Below are 24,097 nucleotides of genomic sequence, written 5' to 3' on the forward strand. Positions count from 1 at the left end.
CCCATTTTCAGTGCCTTTAACCGCTTGCGCTACGACTAAACTTCACGGTTGCGGTGCCGTACGCTACAATATAACAAGCGGTAAAGTGTCTCATTTACGCCGCTCCGCCTTTGCAAGTGCAATAAAATGCTGTAATTCGAGAAATAAACAATCTCGTCGTTAGGCGACGTGTGCACCGCGTCATTTTCATTTTTGCGATAAATGCCTATCGACGTGGCATTCACGTCGCTCGCGGTTTGAGACAAAAGCATCTGGATGTGCGTGGCACGTCTTTTTAGCGCAAGTGGTTAAAGCTTTAACTTCCTCAATGCTGATTGCAATTTCTGTGCCTAACGCTGAAATATCAAATATGAGACTGAACTAAAAGGTCAGAATGCAGCCATTTGCCATACACGTTAAGCTTGTCGATTCATTTCCTTTTTCACTAACAATTAGAAGTCGTAACACATATCAGTGAAACAATTTTCATATTTTCTGCTATGAAATTAATTTAATTAAATAATCGTAAATTAAAATGAAAGTACCGTCTTCCAAGGACAAAATTTGAAAGCTTTATCATTCTGTTAAATAGCATGTGGAAGACAGAAAAATCAACCTGGCTGAATAAACTAATTACTTTTGATACTTATTAAGAAAGGGAGTTATTTATATATCCCCACATTTTAGTTTTCCTTAATTTCTCTAGATATTTTTAAAAATCACAATTACAAAGAACAACATTTTTAGTCTTTCCAATTCAAGTTTATTCCAGTACTTCGTTCTTAAACATGATCAAATCAAAATAAATTGTATACTAAGTAATTTTGTTTAAAATATGATCGAACAGAAAAAAAACATTTTGCTCTGTGGAAGTTAGTGCTATTAATTAGTATGCTAATTTGGAAAACGGTCACCCAAATTTCAGCTAGTTAAAGACATCGGGAATAAAACGCCAACACAAGAATAAGGCGGGCAAAGTTGCGAAGTCGTAGCTAAGTGAGAAGTGTTTATTTACTTGCAACCTACTTCGTTTTCCTTTCTTACATGAAGTCGTTGCGTTTTCCCCTTCTGTGTCACGGAAACAAATTTCGGATCGAATTCCACGATTTTCCAGTGCGGCTAAACTTCCACTGACTAAAAGGATACCAAACCGAACGATACATATAATTAGACATATATTTTTTACTGCATTTTCTATAATGACTCTAGTCTCAAATACTGCCAGCTCAAACAATTGCTCCACAGTGATGGAGTTTCTTAATTCAATAAAGTCTTGAATCTGGGGCAATAGTAAAAAAAAAAAGTTTCTACCTTATATACTAATAAAAATTAATAGTGATGATATAAAATCACGAGATCAAAATAGGCCTTTTAGACTTTTACCAAATAACTGTATATGAATTATGAAAAGCAGATGGGGGGGGAATTCTTGAAATGAATTTTAGAACTTCTGTAGAACAATTTTAATCTTTTCGGTATATACAGCGATAGTTCGGGGAGTCGACAGCTTCTACCTCACGATCTATAAAAACAGAAACCTCTAATTCATGAATCCTATATTTCAATGTCATCAAAAGGTTTTAATTAAAAGAGCGCAGAAAGAAATGGAATCGCTCGGCTATTTGGGTAAAAAGCAATCAAAAATATTAACCGCCCATGATAGCACAGCAAAAACAGTGCTTTATGGAACAATCTCATCTTGCTAAAACATGCCAACGGGCTAAATAATATTCTAGGGAAAGAGAATAAATAAATGGAAAGGTAGAAAGATAATTAAAAAAAAAAGAAAGAAGTTACCATCGATCGCAAGAAGCAGCGTGTGAGCGTTACTTAAAAGTCGTGGGTCATAATAATGAGGGTCCCTAGGGTAGGCGAGAGAGGCCCACCCGAAATCAATTGCAGAACCCGAACCCCGTTATTAAGGGATAATTTACACGGCTGCATTCCACGCGGCGAGTTGCACCGCCTGAGGAAACGACACCTTTTCATTTCTCGCGCTCGCCGCTTCTCTTCATTCCCACCTTTGCGCCACAATGCAATTCCCCAAACGTTGAGAGCGCAGATCTCAAGCATTGGCCATTTTTTTTTTTTTTTTTTTTATCTTATCTTCTTTTCTCTCTCTCATTCTGAGATGCTTTTGTTAGAGATGATATTTAAAGGTCTTAGTGCTGCCGTTATTACTTGAATTTTATTTAAGATACAGGTTCCGGGTAATTGAAATTTTGAGCTGGGATGATCGTTTTCTGGATTGGGAATACGGATTTCGTGGAAATGCATTCGAAAAATTGAAAGGTTTCCATCCACAACAGTGAATAAAATTGGAAAAATAATATAAACTCATAGCTTTGGAAATAAATGGGAAGTAAATTGAAAAGTGAATACAAAGGACCTAAAATTCTTACAGAATATTCATCTTCAACTTTGGACTTAAAATTTCTTTGCACGTCTAGATGACTTAAATTCATACATTCGACACCGGTATACGAATGTAGGGATAAAATAAATTTTAGATGATTTGGCTCTGCGCACAGTCAACACAGCTGTGTCGAATCGAGACGCCAGAACAGAATCAACGCCGGGATATATAATCGACACTGCCGTAGCGAAGACAAGATTTATAATTAGCAATACTATATAATCAAAAAGGAAAGAATTTCATAAAACTATCATTTTTTAAGGTACCTGCAAATAATCGACATTGGCACAAGATTCATATTTTTGATTTGTTGTTAAGATCAAGTGCCGGTAGACAGGCTGTCAGTCCTGTAACTGACTTAAGCCTACATTAAATTTCCATACAAATTCATTTTCCTGAAGGATAAGCAGCTGTATACATTAACTGTTTAAGACACAAAGGTGCAACCCGTAGAACCATAACAGGCGCGGCTCGAAACTGCAGAGGAAGCCAGATACCTAAAATACTGAGAAAAATTTTACCTGAGAATAATAATCTCAAGCAGCACATCAATCTCAAGCAAGAATAAAATAGGAAGCTATAAGTCCCCCCCCTAAGGTGCCATCTTCACTGCGCAACCACCAGCCTAAAATAATTATTATAAAAAGAAAAAATACATAATGACTTTAATGATTCCACCTAGTAATCAATAATAATAAAGGAACTGCTTTAAATCTTTTAGACTGTTAATCGATAGCAATTTGAGAGGTAAAAAACAATGCTTCGCCAATAGCAACACACTGGCATACCGAAGATAAAAATATTTTCTTTTAGGCAAAACATACTTCCTTTAAATCGCTGAGTTTACTGATCAGAATTTAAACATTTTTACACTCTGTCGAGTTGCAACACACTGCCTTTTAATCGCTTAGTCATCACATTGATATCTTATTCTCCCCCCCCGAGAGGTAACACGTTTCCTTTACATCATTGATGTTTTCATATTAAAATAGAAATACAAATATATTACGTTCTGCCGAGTGGCAACAGATTCCTTTTAAATCGCTTGAATATGTTGATCAAGTCATACAACATATAAAATATAATGGAATTCAAAATTTGAATTTTGAGGTGCACATGTTCAGGTGAAAGAGTATATGTGTTAAAAATTCGATGGCTCTTCAATGTCACCGTTTAGACAATGAGAAAAAAATGAGCAAAATTCAAACTTTTTATTCCACTTTCAATTTTCTGAAGCAGATTTTTATGTTCTAGCAAAAAACAAAATTATTGAAATGAGAAAAAAAAGAAGAAAAAAAAAAAAAAGCACAGGAATATACTACTTCTAATTTAGGTGTATTCCAATACTTGTCTTGACATTCACAAATTTTTGAAATATTTTGCTTACATTACAAGCTATTAACCCCTTGACACAGGAATAAAATTCAAAGTTAATAGTTTTAAAAACACAACTTAATTTGCTGCTACCGAAAATCTTACATGACATTAATAGTAATTTCGTGACGACTGCTACACATGAAAATCTGCTTTGACGTGAATAATACATCGATTAAACAAGTATTCAGTTTGACGATCGCCATATAAACACATCAATCGGCTAGCAAAATTAGTATTCACAAGTCACTATCACGTAATTAATATTCTCACCAAAATTTCTATATAGTTCTATAACCATATAACATAATAATGTACTCCTAAAAAATGGTAACTAAGCTTTAAAATAGATAACAGGGTGGGGAAAATGCTCACGTATTTTCCCATCGACTATCAAAGTTGGCGGAGATTTCGCCAATCATTTCAATGGAAGTTTGAAGGGACAGATAACTTTTTATTAAGTTAGATAGTCAACAGATTTAAGTTACGAATACAGCTGCGGCGACGATGCTTGGTGTTGTCACAAGTTGTTATCAAACCTTGCCGGTCTTTTGATACCTTCTGTAATTGATGTTGTGAGCCAATTTCTCCTTGGTCTACTCAGCTGAATATATATATGACAATGACGATGTTAACCAACAAAGAGTATCTGTGAAGGTCACTGTTGTTTCTAGCTGATATTACTGGTCAATGATAGAACTCGTGAACTTTGGAGTAGCAACTTTATGGCTAAACCTACCGAGTCAAGAACAGCTGTCTTTGAAGGAAGCGATATCTTTCTTGGGCAGCCAGCGCAGCGCTCCCACCCCATATTAAAGAACTTAAATATGAACTCAAATTTGCACCAGTCACACCAACGGGAATTCGAAAAGAACACATTGCTCTTTATTTAGTTAGATAAACAACAGATATAATTGATTCATCGAAGATTAATCGGGACTGCATAAAATTAAGGCGAAGATCTCATAACACGTGTCGTCAGGCTTTTCCTTTATTAGAGCGAAATCATACGGTTTGGCGACCATTTCTATTTGCCGAAAATGGTCGGCAAGAAAATACGTAAACACTAAAGAAATAACATTCAGTATAAACAACTTTTTATACATTCGCTGGAAGGAATGGGGACCCAATGGGGCACCAATACTATACTGGTCGAACAGACGACAATAAATGTTTGCTGTTTTATAAAAAGCGAAAATAATAACGTGCATATTAATCACACTCAGCTAGTTATGGATTCCGAATCAAGCCTTGTTATACATACAAAGAAACATAACTATATCCTAAGATATCCTGTCTTTTCTAAGAACAGACAATTCTTAGGCATGTTTTACAATTAATATACAACTACTGATACACCAAATACATAATTTGAACTTAAAAGAAATTCAAGCTTATATTGAAAGCGCACCGGCAAGATTCCTAAATACTGATACTTCGGTCAGGGTTTTATTTCGTGGCGAACGAGCTGGCCACACGAGAGTTTTTGTGGTTTTTTCGGATACGTAACGTAAATACCATGAGGCAGTTTCTATAAAAAAAACCTCCGTGAAGACATCCCTCCCGTTAGGGGGGGGGGGGTAGACAGCTCTAGGGTGTTTTGCTGTAATCTAAACAACCAAACTAAACAAGCCTTGTATTGATAGTACTTTTAAAGAAAAAAACTATGCATTACGGGCTGAACACATTACTGAGGCCTGCTCAGAAAAAAATTCACCTAAGTAAGAAGAAAATATACGATATGGTGCCATTAATGAGCAAAATGAGGGGGGGGTAGGAATCTGAAAGTTCAGATTTTATATTACGGCCAAATATATATTTTTTTAACGTTTTGTGTTATCTTATTAAATATCATATTCTTCGCACTTAAACCATAAAATTTAATTCAACAGCAATATCACAAAATAATTTAAAAAGAGCATATCTTTAGAATTTCCGATAAGCAGTCTTGCGCGCTGAAGCTAAAGATATTTTTTTTTTTATTTTTTGGTTTAGTGTTGCAATCGCTTGCTTTGAAATCGCTGAGTTTGTTAATCAAAAATTCGTTAAAGTGCTACAAATTACGAAACAGATAATAAAACAAATTCCAAATTCGAGCCTCCAGATGCCCATAACTACGTTATTCAAAATTTGATGTCTCTAGGTACCGCTGTTTTTTCACAACGAGAGAAACATACACACATTCATGCATATTCGTTATTTAATTTCTGTAAATATAATACCAGGCAACAATTTTAAAAGTGAAACGCTGTTTTTAGTGAACCAACGCAAAACTTCCGCCTTTGGGGTTTAGGAAAAAAAAAAAAAAGCAGCAGCTACGTAATGATTATTTACGGTTTTTAAAGTCGTCTGGAAGAAAAGAACCAAAAATCATTAATTAAAAAACACACTCTTTGATGAATGAGGAAGATTTCAGATTTCAACGTCTCTAATTCACTAATGAAGAAATTTAAGGGCAGATTTTAGCAAATAAAAAGTTGAAAGTTAACGCCCGTACAATTAGTAAAGGTAGAAAATTGAACTTTTTTTTTTTTTTTTCTTACAAGCGAAATTATATTCTCTTATGGATGTATGTTATTAAATCCTAATTACAAAGAAAGCTGAAATCTTCCCAATAATTTAAAAAGCTTACAGAGTATATATAGGTTGAGCCCGAATTGTACTATTAAAAGAGAAAATAAGAGCTTAAACCCGAGGAAGTTCTTCAAAATTTTGCAATTAATGGGATAAAATTATTGTAATTTTTCTGACAGAAGAAATCATCAGGGCCGGCCTGGGAATTCTACCGCCCCATTCAACAGCCTATTTGCTAAGTGACTATATTATACAGCTCGGTCCCATTCTCCCCTCTCAAATTTATTGCCGCACGGACTTCGCCATCGGTAGAGTCGATTCTGAAAATGTTAATGGCGCTTTACAGAAAGAAGATAATTCTGTGCAGTCTTTATTAATATAATAGACAAAAAAGGGGGAGGGAGACCGCTGCCAATATCAACATATATCAAGTATTTTAGCGTTCAGAAACAGAAGAGGATTAAAAAAACACATCAAGTCCAAGAAAAACTTAAATGATCCTGCCCCCTTAGCAGTTAAAAAAAAAAAAAAGAAAAAGAAAAAAATTTCAGTTAACAGTTGACTTAAAATTACAACATTTTATCAAAGCATCAAGGAAAGAAAGGCAATTACGAGATTCAACACTGAAGAGAATGAAACGCATTTATAAATGATACAGCATTTCTCGGTTCTTCCTTAGGCCAGCAAAAGGCATAAAGGTATGACCAATAAATCGAATAAAAAATAGGTAGAACTCTTAGAAACAAACTACTTGACATCAAAATAGTGAATGTAAATATATGTAAAACAAAGATTGAGAAAGGATTTCCCCAACTAGGCATTCTATTAAATAATTAATTTGAAAAATGAGAACTCATCGATTTAGTCGACTCAATTAGGCCCATAATCAAGACCTTAAAAACATCAGCAACATATATGAGTACTTTCAAATGGATTAAAATTAGCATTTCATCACAAGAACAGCTGAAAATCAGAAGACGATAATGACATTTATATCGTCATAAATGTAGCAGAGAACGGTAAGAACAATCAAACATAATCCTTATTGAAAAATAATGCTGAATCAAAAATTTCACATAAAACGTCATATTCAGAAAAGAAATAAAAACCAGCAATACTTTTCTGTGATAAAATAACGCCTTAAGCGGCACAAAATTCAAATTTAAGGAAGGAGGAAAAACGAACACACACTATGCAAAGCTAATTAAAACAAACTAAAGTTATCCCTTGTTCCTTTAGAATGGCCGCCGGTGGAATGAGCTATTCCAACCACAGTGGAAACGGACATATGCAAGTGGCTCACGTGTTTCATCTTACCAGATCGAAAGAGTCACGCTTCGGTAATTCTGGCGGCGAACTTCAAAGAAACTCGTAATCTTGCTTCCGACACGCCTGCGGCAACCATTGGCTTAACATCAGACGTGTAAGTAAAAGCATAAGAATTATTAAGGGAACTGGAAATCTGCTTATAAATCTGAATTCACAAGCAGAGGAAAATAAAGTCTACATTACATTGGCAGTACAGTCACTTAAATCGGTATGACGTTTAGCATCATGAAAACCAGTTGCAATTTCTATAAAGACTTTTCCTAACATATTAATTAATGAATGATTAAGAACCTTTAATTAATGTGTTAGCTTCTAAATTCATTGCTGAATTTAGAAAAAATTCTATGCATTTTAAGAGATGAGCTGTAGCCGATTTCTCTTCTTCAAAGCAATGTTTCATTTAAGAGCATGGGACACAGCATTCTTTTGCTCTTCCCAGTGCCCATTTTTCTAACATTTTATCGACAAAAAGCAGAACTGTATGGAACTAAAGGATGGTTTTGAGGCCTCCTAAATGCAAAGCCTTAAATTCTCACGCTAAAGATCTAGGTAATAATATGGCTTCATACAACAATTCTTCCTATATTCTCTTAAAGTGAGAAATCTTCCTATCTCCTTCCTCCAAGTTTTAAATCAATGAAGGATTGGACTTGTACCTAATTTTAAGTTACGATACTTCTCTCCTTTCTGTTTTTATTCCATAATATTCATAAACTGCGCAAATCAATTAAAATCAAAATAAACACATTAGAACTTGATTATTTTACACCTTGCACATGTCTTCCATTGGATTTAATTAAGTCCCTGATAAGGAAGTAAAATATTCCTTATAAAAAATTATTGCAGCAATGTCTCACATTTTTTAACTGGGTAAATATTCATTTATAAATTGTTCAAAAATTTGGAATTTAAAAAATAAGGGAAAGAGTATGTTTCAGGAAATAAATGAAATCTATTTCAAATATGATACACTGAAGTTCTAAATTAACAGAATTTTCATAGTATGGCAATCAGTCCCACAGCTGAAGCAATGCTGCTTTCAAATCCTGGAGGGAGAAGGCATGTTGCAGTTGCCCTCTTGAAAATGTCCAAGATATATTCTATAAATTTTAGGTGCAGAAATCTGGCTGACCAATTCATTCAGTTAATGTTCTCCCTTCCAAGAAAATCATTCACTATATTAACCCTATGTAAATGAGCACCAATTGCCATAAAAATGAAATAAGGGTTAATTACTCCCTCTGAAAAGATATTTATACAGCTCTAAGATTTTTTTCCCTTTAGCAGCAGTCATGAACGTATAAATTTCATCCAATATAATGCCTCCCCAGGCAATCAAACCTCTACTGCCATACTAGTTCTTTTCTTGGATTTTGGAGGACAGATAGTGGTTGCCTGACTGTGAAAAGATGGATATACACCAAGAACTGAAGAGACTCGTCTGTAAAGAGAAATGTCCTTTGCTGATGCTTGGTCCGAAAGTTGAAGTCCTCTGCACCATGTTAAATGGGCTGTCTTGAGCAGAGAAATTAGTGCAGGTCTTCTTGAAAATATGCAAAATCTTAATCAAGCAGCTCTCATAATAGGAGCCCACATTTCGTATCAGCCTCCTTTTTTGTTTGCTATTGCTAACTTTGTTTCAGCTCCTCTATATAAAATTACATTGAAATCTGTTCATCAGTTCAGGAGATAATTGACCAAATGTGAAAATTATAACTTTTAATACCATTGTCTAATACCAGAAATTTATTTCTAAGCAACACATATAACTGTTAGAAGAAAATTAGTGGCATATTAATGAATCATCAAAAACAGTATACTGCAATTTCACAAAATTACTGACAAAAATTACTGGTATTTCAAGTTAATTCACAAATTTAATACCATTTTTAGTGCCACCTTAGCAATTAGAAAAAATAAAATAATCACAACCTAACATTAGACAGATTATGAAATAAAAGTTAAACATTACACTGCTGCACATAAAAGCTTGTTATTTGCCTTCCTTTTCTCTGATAACATAACGAGTCTTTCACAGTAAACATTTTATTGGTTCTCACATAGCCATTTCTCAGAGTTCTGCATGCAACAAAGTATAAGAAATTTATTTTTCAAATACCATCAACCAGTTATTAACTGATATGCTGAATGATTTAAAGGCAATAAATGTACATATTAATAATCTAAATTTTCATATTTACTTTTCTACAATGAATCTAATTGACATGAATTAAACATACTGTAATTTATATCGATAGTTGCACTGTTATCATATAACTTGCTAATTAAAGAATTATACATACTTTCAAAAAATTTAACTAAATAAAGATTTAACATGCATCTAATTTATCTTTATTAAAACGTATTTCATTTATAATAAATCTACTAACAATTCATATGAACATTTGTGCTTTGTTGTAATAAACAAAACACATTTCTAATGCTATATTTCTAATGTCATTTAAATAGTATAGGATAATTTGTTTCATTATTTTTACATTTGTTTTATAATTTTAAAGTTTTTAATATTTTGAACTGCAGTCTGAAGTTCTTGGTTTATAATACTTTATTTTACGCAGTAATAAACAAGATAAGATGTACTGTAGAAAGATGATTGTCTGGCTTGAATGAAAGAGTACACGTCTTAGACAATTAATACAGAATATAATTTTTACCATGGCTGTCATAAAATGTAGTTAGTGTTTTAAACAATTGAAAATTAAAATCTAATTATTATTTTAGAAAATAAAAACCAAAAGTTTTGCTCCAGTTCACTGTTTTCAAAGTAGCAGACTGGTTAAATTTACAATTTAGAAGAAAATAAGTGACTTCTAAATTTACTAAATTTTTATGTTTTACTTTTAACTAAGCGAACAGGCTGGGGGGGGATAACCAAAACTGCAAAGAATACATTGCCAGCTCTTTCGCTTCAAGTTTAAGTAACAATTCGGTTTTTAAAAGTTATCAGACTATGAATTAAATTTAGACATAGAGAAATTTTTTTTGTCAAATTAGAAAATGAAAAAATGCAGGTTACCTATCCTAGAATTAACCATCCGAATGAACTGCATCTTCATCGAATAAAAAGACTGTTAATTAAACATACTGGAAATGGCAAGAAGTCGCCAAACGTGCAGCAAATTGGAGGAATTGAAACATCCATAAGCACTTTGGTGAAGATGAATAATTAATTGGAAGAATAGGGCGAAAAGGTCATTCTATCTCTGTACACATTCTGAAGTATAGACATTTTCAAATGCATTTATCTTGTATGGAATCATTTACTCATTCTAAACTTAGTTCCTAGTGAGACTGTCAGGCGACTTATTGTCCTGTCTATTAAAAAATAATTCTAAATCATAAAAAGGTTTAAATAACCATTTGATTAAGGCTTTTAACTTAATAGCATGGCTTATGCTTACAGAACTACCTCTGCTGCCTGCAGGATTTAATATAACATAAAATATAAATTTTAATTTAAAAAGCAAAATCCTATCATGTGTTGACTAAATCTACTTGCATGAGCAAACTTAATTAGCAGAAAGCTAATGCTGGCCTAAAAGTTACTCTCAAAGCTGGGTGCGGAAATATACACGATGACAAATATCGCTGCCATCCTCTCCAACTTTTAGGAACTCTGTTCTTATATACACATTGCTAATATGTATCCTGGGAAGAGTTGATGAAAGTAGAAGTGATAGTGCAATTAAAATAAGACAATGGGTTAATTAATATAAACCTTACAGTCTGGCACGCACGCATATTTCAGCACCTCTTTGAGAAGTACAGCTAAAACTAATACAAAATACAAGAACAAACAATTTTGGTACTGTTCTGTCATCGGGACCAGACTCAGAAATGTATGCATGTATGTATGTGCATATGTATACACACATACATTTGTATGTACATATATACATATATGTGTGTGTGCATACGTAAACACATACATCCATACATACATGTTGTTACGAAATGTAGAGGCGCGGTGAGATAGCTTCCCCACAAAGCAGTTTTAGGGTTGCCATAAAATGGCAAGGGAAGGCAGGGTTCCCTCATTTGATGAGAAAATTGGCGATATGCCATGGACGGATGGAGAACCTTCTGGAACGAATTCTTACCGGTTTAGCCCAGAATGTTCTCGAACACAAGCCGAAAGCTATATAAACCCGCAGTCAGTTAGTGTGTGTGTCTCGTCTGGAGTATGAGATAGTTAGTATTGAGTTGGTGTCTCGTCTAGCGAGTGAATCCCTGCGGAGTCGATTGAGTTGACAGCCGGGCAGTGAGTGGCGTCGTCGAGTGCACCAAAAGAATCTCATAGTGTATCGCGGTTAGTGCATCGTCGAGAGAGCGTACAGAGCTCCGGGAACAAGTGAACCAAAGAGTCGGGAGCTGTGCTCTGTGTGTCGTTGAGTGCATCGCGAGTTGTAGCGTGGAGAGTCTTGAGAGTATGTGGAGTTCTGAGAACAACCAAGCAGAGTTGGGAGCTGTACTCTGGTGCTTTGCAAGTGAAGCTGTCTCGACCGTTACAGCCTGATAGTGTGAAGGCTGTGTCGCTGATAGTGTCAACGTGTTTATAGCAGTTCATTGACAACTGTAAAACGTATTTTGGAGCTGTCCTGACAATACTGGCTAATAAAGTGTGTTTTGCTACTTCATCAAGTTATATTGTCATTATTCACTCCAAATCCACACAAATCCCATACAAACATGAAAGAAGAAAATAACGTAACAACTGGTGTCAACAACTGGTGTCAGGAGTGGAGTTTGCGAGTGAATGCCAGTGACCCACCTGCAGAGAAAAGCCATGCAGGTGGAAACAAAGACTTTGATGGACTTTCTAGCCGAGATAAAAGCCAGATATGAAGAGATGAAGGCTGAAATGAAAGCTGGACTGGCCGGATATAAAGAGATGACAGCTGAAATCAAAGCCGGACTAAAAGAGATGAAAGTCGGATATGATGAGATAAAAGCTGGATATAAAGAGATGACAGTTGAGATCAAAGCCGGACTGAAAGAGATGAAAGCCAGACTGGAAAATAAGAAAGCCCAGCGAGACGAAATAAATGTCGGCCAAGAAAAGGTGCGAGAGCAACTTCAACCACTGAAAGTGGAGCTTGCAGAAGAAACTGGAGCCACAAAAAAAAGATGTGAAAATGACAGTAGTGGCATCTGGAGAATCCAGGGATGAAGAAGTAGCTAACGAACAGCCTGAGAAAGATCCAGAAATGATCGATGAAATATCTAACGGGATTAAAGAAAAAGAACGAAAACACGAAGAAATAAAAGACGGGAAGGAAGATTTTGATTCTCCCGTACCTGATGTAGAGAAAGTGAAAATGTGACTGTCAAGTTCCTAAAAACTGATAGTGAAGTTATGAAAACGCAGTCAGCAAGTATTGAACCATCTGAAAATGCATGTGATGCAGAGATGGGGGAAGCTGATGTACAGCTTAAGCAGTGTGCTCCAGTATTGCAAGAAAATTCACTTACCTCGCAAATTATGTGTGCGTCTCATAGTGCAGATAAGGACTTGAATCTAAACCTGGATACTTGTGTTTGTGAAGAATCGGGTTCTGTTCATGACTCTGATGCAAAATTTGGAGCTAGTTCCCGGGATACGGAGGAAAATAAGCATATACTAGCTGCTAAAAACACCGAGATGAACTGTATGCATGCTGCGAATGAACTACAGAGTGGTGAACAAACTGTCTCAGATCTTCCTGTAGATGACAAGTCTGAAAGGACTGAATCTTCAGATTAAGATATGCAAAACAGAAATGCATCTGAGAACTGCAGTGCAAAAGTATTTGACCTGAGTATATTTTAATGAAAAGACTGAGACTGAAATTCTTTATGAATTTTAATTTGTACAATTTAAAATTGTTATGTGTTTAATTTGCATATATTTCTTTCTTTAGTTATGCTATCTGTATGTTTTAAAATGTTTTGTTTGCATCGAATTTGGCTTCTGACCAAGGGTTATACTGCCCGGGCCGTGCAGTCCTTGGGAGGGGGCAGTGTTACGAAATGTACAGGCACGGTGAGATAGCTTCCACACAAAGCAGTTTTAGGGTTGCCATTTTTGGCAAAAAATCGCCCATTTTGTATGCCATGGACGGATGGAGAACCTTCTAGAACGAATTCTTACCGGTTTAGCCCAGAATGCTCTCGAACACAAGTCGAAAGCTATATAAACCCTGCTGGTCTGCAGTCAGTGTGTGCTAGTGTCTCGTTGAGAGAGCGAGTCAGAGTGCCTCGTCTGGAGTGCAAAATACTATCGAGTTGGTGTTCGAGTTGACAGCCGGGCAGCGCTGATAGTGTCAGCCTGTTTATAGCATGGACGTTATAATAGATAGACTAACCCAGTGGGCGGGGCATGGGTCACCGACATGTCGGCAAGAAAGAGTAGGGACGATCTGGTTTACTTTAACAATGAAACCTATGGTGTTCGTATCACATAACTCTTTTTAATTATTAAAGTTGATACATTGTATAGTGATGAGATTATGAAAACAAATTTTTTTCCAAATAGGATTTAATATATCTCATTAAAGCACTTTTTATTGTATTTCATGCATTTTTTCACGTGTAATTCTTGTACAGTCAAAAATCGTTAATTCGGACACCCATAATCCGAAATGATCTATAATCCGGACCTCAAAGCTACAAACTTTCTGCGGATGCGTCTCATTGACGCATGCGCGTAAGACCTTTACGGCTGCGAATATGCGTGTGCGCATGCGCACAATACGTTTACACTTGCACGTTTAATGTATAACGGACGGTATAAGCTAAGCTAAAATTATCTAATTCAGTTAATGTTGCAGATTGCGTTGTTCCTTAATCTTCGAATTGGATCCGGCTTATTATTTTTTGCAGACTGTTAGAGCAATTTTATAAAAGTAAGCTTGAACTTTCGATTATGTCAAAGAGAATTTCCGATATATATTTACTAATATGTAAAGGATCTACAAAGAAAACTATGTTTCGAAGTCCATTAAACATAAAGTGGAACTGCTGCAAAAAATGGGTAAAGGCATATCCTTCGTTTCTCTAACCATTCCGAAATGTGTTTATCAATTTCACGCTGCTCTGCGGTGCGTGGGCAGAATGCCGCCGCCCGCAATTAACTGGAAGTTGTTCTGTCAGTACTATCCTTATCTTCAGGGCAGATGTTTTTATTTTATTCGGCTTATAATTCCTTACTAAATGTAGTATTTCATCTCGATGTACTCCATCTTTGATATGAATTAAATCAAATTCCTCGTCATTATAATTCGTTTCCGATAAAGAAGAACGTGACACAGAGGTTATTGAAAACGAAAAAATTTCGATTGACAAATTAGTCGGTATTCTCGACACAGCAATTATAGGACTTGAACAGCGGAACTTTGTAACTGAAGAAGAAATTGTGTCTGTTTATAGAATTAAAGAGAATGTATTATCACATAAAACGAAGCAACTTAAACAACTTACATTGAAAGAAATCTTTAATAAAGTAAACAAGTAAATATTAAGCTCTTTTTTTTTTTTTTTTTTTTTTGTAAATTTTGATACTCTTTAGATCATAATTGTTCTTTATTTCATAAATTACGGTTTCATATTTTTAATTTTATAATTTCTGCATGCCATTTTTCCAGATTTAAACTGATGATCTATAATCCGGAAAAATCTATAATCCGGAATTGCCGAAGTCCCGATGAGTCCGGATTAACGACTTTTGACTGTACAAACATCTTTACTTTGGTAAAACGGTAAAAACTCTAAGCACAAAATTTATGAACTTAATTTTGCATACAAATAACGTAAAATTAAATAAGATTGATAGTACGTGATGCTTTGAAATAAAGAAGGTAAAATTAAACAAGATGTGATAACTTTTTTTTAAATTTAATGACCATTTTCAAAACAATCATTTATTTGATTATATCATCATTAACTTATTAACATTAAAGTGGAATATTTATTTTAGTAATTTATAAAATTTGGAGCATAAAATTTTCTGAGTGTTATGAAGGGGGAAAAAAGGTAAAATAAAATCTAAAAGCACTCAGATTTTATATTATGCCCAAAAGGAACCTTTTTTTAACGTTTTGTGTATTATCTATATTTATTGAATATCGTGTTCTTCGCCCGTAAACCACATACATTTGAAAACAGCACAACTTTAGAATTTCCGCACTGGAGATAAAACTGTTATTTTCCGTACAGTGCTCGCTCTGAACTCGTAGAGTTTGTTAATCAAAAATTCGTTAAAGTTTTACAAAATAGGAAATAGATTAAAACAAATTCAAAATTCGGCCGTCCAGATGCCCATGTTCGGGTGGAGGATTACATTATTCAAAATTTGATGGCTCTAAATACTGTCGTTTTTGTCACAGTGCAAGAAATATACATGCATTCATGCAGATTCTTTATTATTTAATTTCTTTAAATATAATACAGGGCGATAATATTTGGTAACAACAATTTGCAAAAAGACACGGATATTTATAGTAAAACAGCGCAAAATGCCGCTTCGAAACTAACAGCCTTTCTAGGTTACTGCCCCTTTGGGCTAATAAATTAAATTAACAGTAAATAAAAAAAAATCTTATGCAGAACTAAAAATAAATTTAAAAAATAATCACTATAAAATACAAGCAAAATTAATTATTACGGTTAAATATTATTTTAATATTAGAATTAAATGTATAAAAATTTTTAAGGAGTCAAAAGTATTTATCACTATGATGTATTATTAAATATAGTTGAAATAAAATTCCTTTATAGAAATTGTGCTATAATACTCATCTATAATTTTAAAAAAGCAGCACAATTTAGAATTTTAAACAAAACTTTCAAAAACTCGTTTTTAAATATTTTAGTGTTTTTTACTTATTTACACCAATAAAAAGCATAAAAATTGCAAGAGAAAATTGCTTGTTTGAAATTTTCTATTAGTTCAGATTTAAAATATTATTTTCTAAAAGTAGTAGTTGCAAATTTCCTTACAGCATAGGAAAAGCTAAAAAAATATCCAGCCCTGAAAGCATGCAATAGCTTTAAAATTATTTGGAAAGTTAATTACGCTTGATAATATGCTAAATTTTTAAAAATCAATCTCAATTTCAAAAATAAAAATATGCAGAAATTCTAATTTGTGAAATGAGGCGCTACAACCAGCTTTTTCTTGACAATTATACACACTGCAATAAGCAACCACTGTTCGTCTGTACTCCTCCGGATGTGATAAAGGTGACAGCGGGGAACACCTCAGACGAGGGAGAAAACCCATTTATTTGGGTTAGTCTATTTCTTATATGGTCCATGGTTTATAGTAGTTCATCAACGACTCTAAAATGTGTTTTGAAGGACAATACTGGCTAATAAAGTGTGTTTCGATACTTCATCAAGTAGTATTGTCATTATTCACTCCAAATCCACACAAACCCCATACGAATGTGAAGGAAGAAAATAACGTAAGAACATATTTCCGAATTTGGTCCTGATAACAATATAACACTGAACAGTACCATAATTTTCCTAGTTTTGCAGTTGTAAATGATAACATGGATTAACATGGAAATGAGGTAGTATTACAGTCAAAAGTCGTTAATTCGGACACCCATAATCCGGAATGATCTATAATCCGGACCTCAAAGCAAAAAACTTTCTGCGCATGCGCAGCGTTGGCACATGCGCACAGGCGTTTTAAAGCGTGCGCGTAAGACCTTGACTACTGCGCATATGCATGTGCAGAATACGTTTTCGCCTGCGCGTTTAATGAATAACGGACGGTGTAAGCTAAAATTATCTAATTATCTATTTCAGTTAATGATTGCGTTGTTCCTTAATCTTCGAATTGGATCCCGCTTATTATTTTTTGCAGACTGTAAGAGCAATTTTATAAAAATAAACTTGAACTTTCGATTATGTCAAATAGAATTTCCGATGCTGGAACTTCCAAAGGATCTACAAAACGAAAGTATGTTTCGATGTCCAACAAACAAAAAGTGGAATTGCTGCAAAAAACGGATAAAGACATGATGAATGTGACAGAGAGGTTAATGAAAACGAAAAAATTTCGATTGACAAGTTAGTCGGTATTCTTGGAACAGCAATTAACGGGACTTGAATAGCGGAACTGTGTAACTGAACAAGAAATTATGTCTGTTTATAGAATTAAAGAAAAAGTATTATCACATAAAACGAAGCAACTTAAACAACTTACATTGAAAGAAATGTTTAATAAAGTACACAAATAAATATTAAGCTTTTTTTTTTTTTTTTTTTTTTTTTTTTTTGTAAATTTTGATACCCTTTAGATCATAATTGTTCTTTATTTCATAAATTACGGTTTCATATTTTTAATTTTAGAATTGCTGCGTGCCATCTTACGAGATTTAAACTGATCATCTGTAATCCCGAAAAATCGATAATCCGGAATCGCCGAAGTCCCGACGAGTCCGGATTAACGAATTTTGACTGTAGTTTCTAAATACAGTCAAAAGCCGAACACCCATAATCCGGAATAATCTATAATCCGGACCTCAAAGCTACAAACTTTCTGTGCATGCGTCTAGCCGGACACCCATAATCCGGAATAATCTATAATCCGGACCTCAAAGCTACAAACTTTCTGCGCATGCGTCTCTATGACGCATGCACGTAATACCTTTACGGCTGCGAATATGCGTGTGCGATTGCGTACAATATGTTTACACTTGCACATTTAATGTATAACGAACGGTATAAGCTTAACTAAAATTATCTAATTCAGTTTATGTTGCAGATTGCGTTGTTCCATAATCTTCGAATTGGATCCAGCTTATTATTTTTTGCAGATTGTTACAGCAATTTTATAAAAGTAAGCTTGAACTTTCGATTATGTCAAAGAGAATTTCCGATATATATTTACTAATATGTAAAGGATCTACAAAGCGAAACTATGTTTCGAATTCCATTAAACATAAAGTGGAATTGCTGCAAAAAATGGATAAAGGCATATCCTTCGTTTCTCTAACCATTCCAAAATCTATTTATCAATTTCACGCTGCTCTGCGGCGCGTGGGGGGGGGACAGAATGCCACCGCCCGCAATTAACTGGAAGTTGTTCTGTCAGTACTATCCTTATCTTCAGGGCAGATGTTTTTATTTTATTCGGCTTATAATTCCTTACTAAATGTAGTATTTCATCTCGATGTACTCCATCTTTGATATGAATTAAATCAAATTCCTCGTCATTATAATTCGTTTCCGATAAAGAAGAACGTGACACAGAGGTTATCGAAAACGAAAAAATTTCGATTGACAAATTAGTCGGTATTCTCGACACAGCAATTATAGGACTTGAACAGCGGAACTTTGTAACTGAAGAAGAAATTATGTCTGTTTATAGAATTAAAGAGAAAGTATTATCACATAAAACAAAGCAACTTAAACAACTTACATTGAAAGAAATCTTTAATAAAGTAAACAAGTAAATATTAAGCTCTTTTTTTTTTTTTTTTTTTTTTTTTTTTGTAAATTTTGATACTCTTTAGATCATAATTGTTCTTTATTTCATAAATTACGGTTTCATATTTTTAATTTTATAATTTCTGCATGCCATCTTACCAGATTTAAACTGATAAGCTATAATCCGGAAAAATCGATAATCCGGAATGGCCGAAGTCCCGACGAGTCCGGATTAACGACTTTTGACTGTATAAAAGTTCTGCAAAATATACTTTATATGATAAAAGAGGAGGAATGTATATTTGCATTATTAGTCAACAAAAGAGTTCAAGATCGTGGTAGCAAGGCAGAATGATAGGCTAAATCTGTTTCAAAAGCTAGCATATTTAATGAAAAACTACAGTTTATTTTATTTTTTAAATTGAACAAAAGTGGACCGTTTATTAAATTAACTGTACTGCTACAATTCACTGTTTTTGTTAAAATAAAATTTCTGCTTTTGGAAATATATGCTTTCGTTTGATATGGTCTAAATCCTACATAAAGACTGACTGGTTGTTTCAATGTGAAAAAGTACATAGAGGTTTTCCAGTCGAACTGCTTGGAAATATTGGTTTATGCAAAACAGTTTGATAATAAATCAAAATACAGTCAAAAGTCATTAATCTGGACTCGTCGGGAGTTCAGCGATTCCGGATTATCGATTTTTCCTGGATTATAGATCATCAGTTTAAATCTGGAAAAATGGCATGCAGAAATTATAAAATTAAAAATATGAAACCGTAATTTATGAAATAAAGAACAATTATCATCTAAAGGGTATCAAAATTTACAATAAAAAAAGCTTAATATTTATTTTCTTACTTTATTAAACATTTCTTTCAATGTAAGTTGTTTAAGTTACTTCGTTGTATGTGATAATACTTTCTCTTTAATTCTATAAACAGACATAATTTCTTCTTCAGTTACAAAGTTCCGCTGTTCAAGTCCTATAATTGCTGTGTCGAGAATACCGACTAATTTGTCAATCGAAATTTTCTCGTTTTCAATAACCTCTGTGTCACTTTCTTCTTTATCGGAAGCGAATTACAATGATGAGGAATTTGATTTAAATCATATCAAAGACGGAGTACATCAATGTGAAATACTACATTTAGTAAGGAATTATAAGCCAAATAAAATAAAAAGATCTGCCCTGAAGAAAAGGATAGTACTGACAGATCAACTTCCAATTCATTGCGCGCTGCGGCGTTCCCCCCCCCACACACACACACACATGCCACAGAGCAGCGTGAAATTGATAAACAGATTTCGGAATGGTTAGAGAAACGAAGGATATGCCTTTACCCATTTTTTACAACAATTTCACTTTTAGTTTGATGGACTTCGAAACATACTGTCGCTTTGTAGATCCTTTACATATTAGTAAATATGTATCGGAAATTCTATTTGACATAATCGAAAGTTCAAGCTTACTTTTGTAAAATTGCTCTAACAGTCTGCAAAAAATAATAAGCCGGATCCAATTCAAAGATTAAGGAACAACACTATCTGCAACATTAACTGAATTAGATAATTTTTGCTTAGCTTATACAGTCCGTTATGCATTAAACGTGCATGTGTAAACGTATTATGCGCATGCGCACACGCGTATTCGCAGCCGTAAAGGTCTTACGCGCATGCGTCAATGCGACGCATAGATAACATACTACAGTCAAAAGTCGTTAATTCGGACACCCATAATTCGGAATGATCTATAATCCGGACATCAAAACTAAAAACTTTCTGCGCATGCGCCACGTTGACACATGCGCAGAGGCGTTCACGCGTGCGCGTAAGACCTTTTACGACTGCGCATATGAGTGTGCACAAGTGCAGAATACGTTTTCGCGTGCGCATTTTATGTATAATGGACGTATAAGCTAAAATTATCTAATTATCTATTTCAGTTAATGTTGATGATTGCATTGTTCCTTAATTTTCGAATTGCATCCGGCTTATTATTTTTTGCAGACTGTAAGAGCAATTTTATAAAAGTAAGCTTAAACTTTCCATTATATCCAATAGAATTTCCGATATATATTTGTTAATATGTAAAGAATCTAAATCGAAAGTATGTTTTGAAATCCGAAATCTGTTTATCAATTTCACGCTGCTCGGCCGCGGGCGCCTAATGAATTGGAAGTTGATTTGTCAGCACTATCCTTATCTTTAGCGCAGATGTTTTTATTTTATTTGGCTTATAATTCCTTACCAAATGTAGTATTTCATCTCGATATGCTCCGTCTTTGATATGATTTAAAACAAGTTCCTCGTCATTATAATTCGCTTCCGATAGCGAAGAAAAGTGACAGAGGTTATTGAAAACAAAAAAATTTCGATTGACAAATTAGTCGGTGTTCTTGACACAGCAATTATAGGACTTGAACGGCGGAACTTTGTAACTGAACAAGAAATTATGTCTGTTTAATAGAATTAAAGAGAAAGTATTATCACATGAAACGAAGCAAAACTTAAACAACTTACATTGAAAGAAATGTTTAATAAAGTAAACAAATAAATATTAAGCTTTTTCTTTTTGCAAATTTTGATACCCTTTAGATCATAATTGTTCTTTATTTCATAAATTACGGTTTCATATTTTTAATTTTAGAATTTCTGCATGCCATCTTACGAGATTTAAACTGATGATCTATAATCCGGAAAAATCGATAATCCGGAATCGCCGAAGTCCCGACGAGTACGAATTAACGACTTTTGACTGTACTACTAATACTACTAGGTCATAGATAACATACTACTAATAAATCTAGCAATTCATGTCATGATAGATGAATGTTGCTTCGGTCACATATTCCATCTTTATGCCAGTCGAACTTTTCAGCAATGGTTGAATCTTGAATTGGTTTTCAAACATAACCAAATCAAAATTAATGACACAGAAAAGATACTTATTACTACTGTAAAGAATTTATTTTACAAATACAGATGTAAAATGAAAGTTTAGCTCTACAAATTTCAATGGACATGCACAAACATTGGATTTGAAAATCCTTGTAACACGGTAGATGTCTATATGCTCATTTAGTTCCAAATTTCTAGCCAGACAGGTTCACTACCAGTTACGGCTAGAAAACTAGAGATGAAACCAGTAAGACAGTTACCAAGAAAAGGAATAGCGAGTCGTCAGCTACAGCTGCCAAAAGATCTAAGAACTATGCTCTTAATACATGAACTAATGTGGATATCCCTGGAATTTGACAAAAGTAGAAATGAAAATTAAGATAAAATAATAAGATAACAGATTAATAAAGATAAAACTCTCCATATGTGATAATATAGCTTGATCAATTGAGCCAGCCACCTTGTCTGTCCATTGCTTTATTTGCTGTAAGTCCTGTTGAGAGTGGGTATAAGAAAATTTTTTTCAAGTACAGTGGAACCTCGTGATACGAGTTTAATAGTGAATTTCTCGTATCTAGAAACAAACTTCTCCATTGAAATTAATGGAAATCCAGTTAAACCGTTCCGTATTCTAAAAAATATCAACATAAAAATCAATTTTCCTAATATATAACACTAGTAAATTAATATAAACGTCGTTTACCTTTTATAGACTCGCCTTATGACCAGGCAAAGATTTCTTCTTTTGCATGATGCAGGTCCTTTTAGGCATTTTCTTATAAAAAATACATGTTTTATAAATACTTGCTAGGGAAGAAACCTCTCACTAGCAATAATTACTTGTAGGAACTCTGGCTGAAATTTATCAGCAGCAGTTGTATCAGAGCTCGCAGCCTCCCCATGTCGCACAACACTGTGAATATCGTTTCTGTTTTTAAATTTTTCAAATCATCCATGGCTTGTCTTAATACTATCATCTCATCCTCAGTCAACGTATCTGGTGTTTTTCGGAGAAGGTCCAAATACAGATTAGCCTTAGCGCAAATGATAGCTTCCGACACCAAATCGCCTTTTAACTGCTTCTCGTTAATCCTCACCAACAACAGCTTCTCAACATCATCTAAGAGTTTTGGATGGTGCTTAGAAATAACGGTAACTCCTTTGGCCGCATCAAGTTTCTTAATTTCTTCCTTTTTCTTCATAATAGTGCAGATTGTCGATATTGAATGGTTGTAACTTCGCCAATTCTGTCACTCTTACACCACGCTTATGTTTATCTATGATTTCTTTTTAATTTCAATGGCCATGGCTTCCTTCTTTTTCATCACAGCACTATCTAAAGAAAGAATCTTCTTGGAAAGCAACAAGAAATAATTATTTTCACGTTAAATAAGGGAAAAACAACAAGTAACTCATAAGCATACAAACAAGCAGATCAAAGAACACTGACAAGCGGATTCCCCGAGTCTAGCCAACTTGGAAAACGCGTCACGCGTATCAACAGCCTGGCTCATTGCTTATTATTCGAGTCAATGCTCATATTTAGAGACAAAATTTTCACTCACACTGTCCTCATATTTCGAATTTCTCGCATATAGAGGTGCTCGTACCTTAAGGTTCTACCATATCCTCAAGAAATAAATTACAAGGTTGTGGGAATAAAAATGCCGCATTTTGTTAAAGCACAGGAAATGTTTATTTTCAGAGAATTACATATATCTTCGCTATGTAACTTACGGGTTTTCTGTTAATCAAATATCACATTATATTCGTTCCCTTTGCCACATAAACGTAATGTGTCTTCATCCTAGAAAATGAATCCGCCCATGAAATCATCTATGATAAATTTCATCTACACTCATGTCCATAAATTAAGGATAATTCGGAGTTGCGGGGAAATCAAACTCTAAAATAAATATATCATCTGTAAAATCACTACACACATCTTCAAGAATCATATGCAAATTTCAGGAAGTAACCAGATGACACCAATGGTACGTTACAATGACGAGAGTGTAAGAGAGTGATATATAAGGAATGCAGGCAAAGAAGTAAAATTGTTCGCAGGTGCTTTATAAG

The 24,097-nt window shown here is 34.2% G+C and overlaps 1 protein-coding gene across 5 annotated transcripts in view; it reads right to left on the reverse strand.

Moving 5' to 3' along the window:
• The window catches only part of LOC118199305 (axin-1-like), a 137,520-nt gene that overhangs the window by 107,688 nt on the left and 5,735 nt on the right, over positions 1-24,097 (reverse strand). Inside the window, exon 2 of one of the 5 annotated variants that reach the window (XM_085819344.1) lies at positions 22,722-23,367. The exons of 3 other annotated variants lie outside the window; for them this stretch is intronic. The gene's annotated coding sequence lies outside the window, so the exon portion shown is untranslated. Of the gene's footprint in view, positions 1-22,721; positions 23,371-24,097 lie in introns of all 5 variants that reach the window. One more of the 5 variants, XM_085819343.1, reaches the window with a different exon arrangement.

This window comes from Stegodyphus dumicola, chromosome 6 (genome assembly GCF_044657685.1).
Source record: "Stegodyphus dumicola isolate Sdum_Otavi_A_Nest chromosome 6, ASM4465768v1".
Lineage (NCBI taxonomy): Eukaryota > Metazoa > Arthropoda > Arachnida > Araneae > Eresidae > Stegodyphus > Stegodyphus dumicola.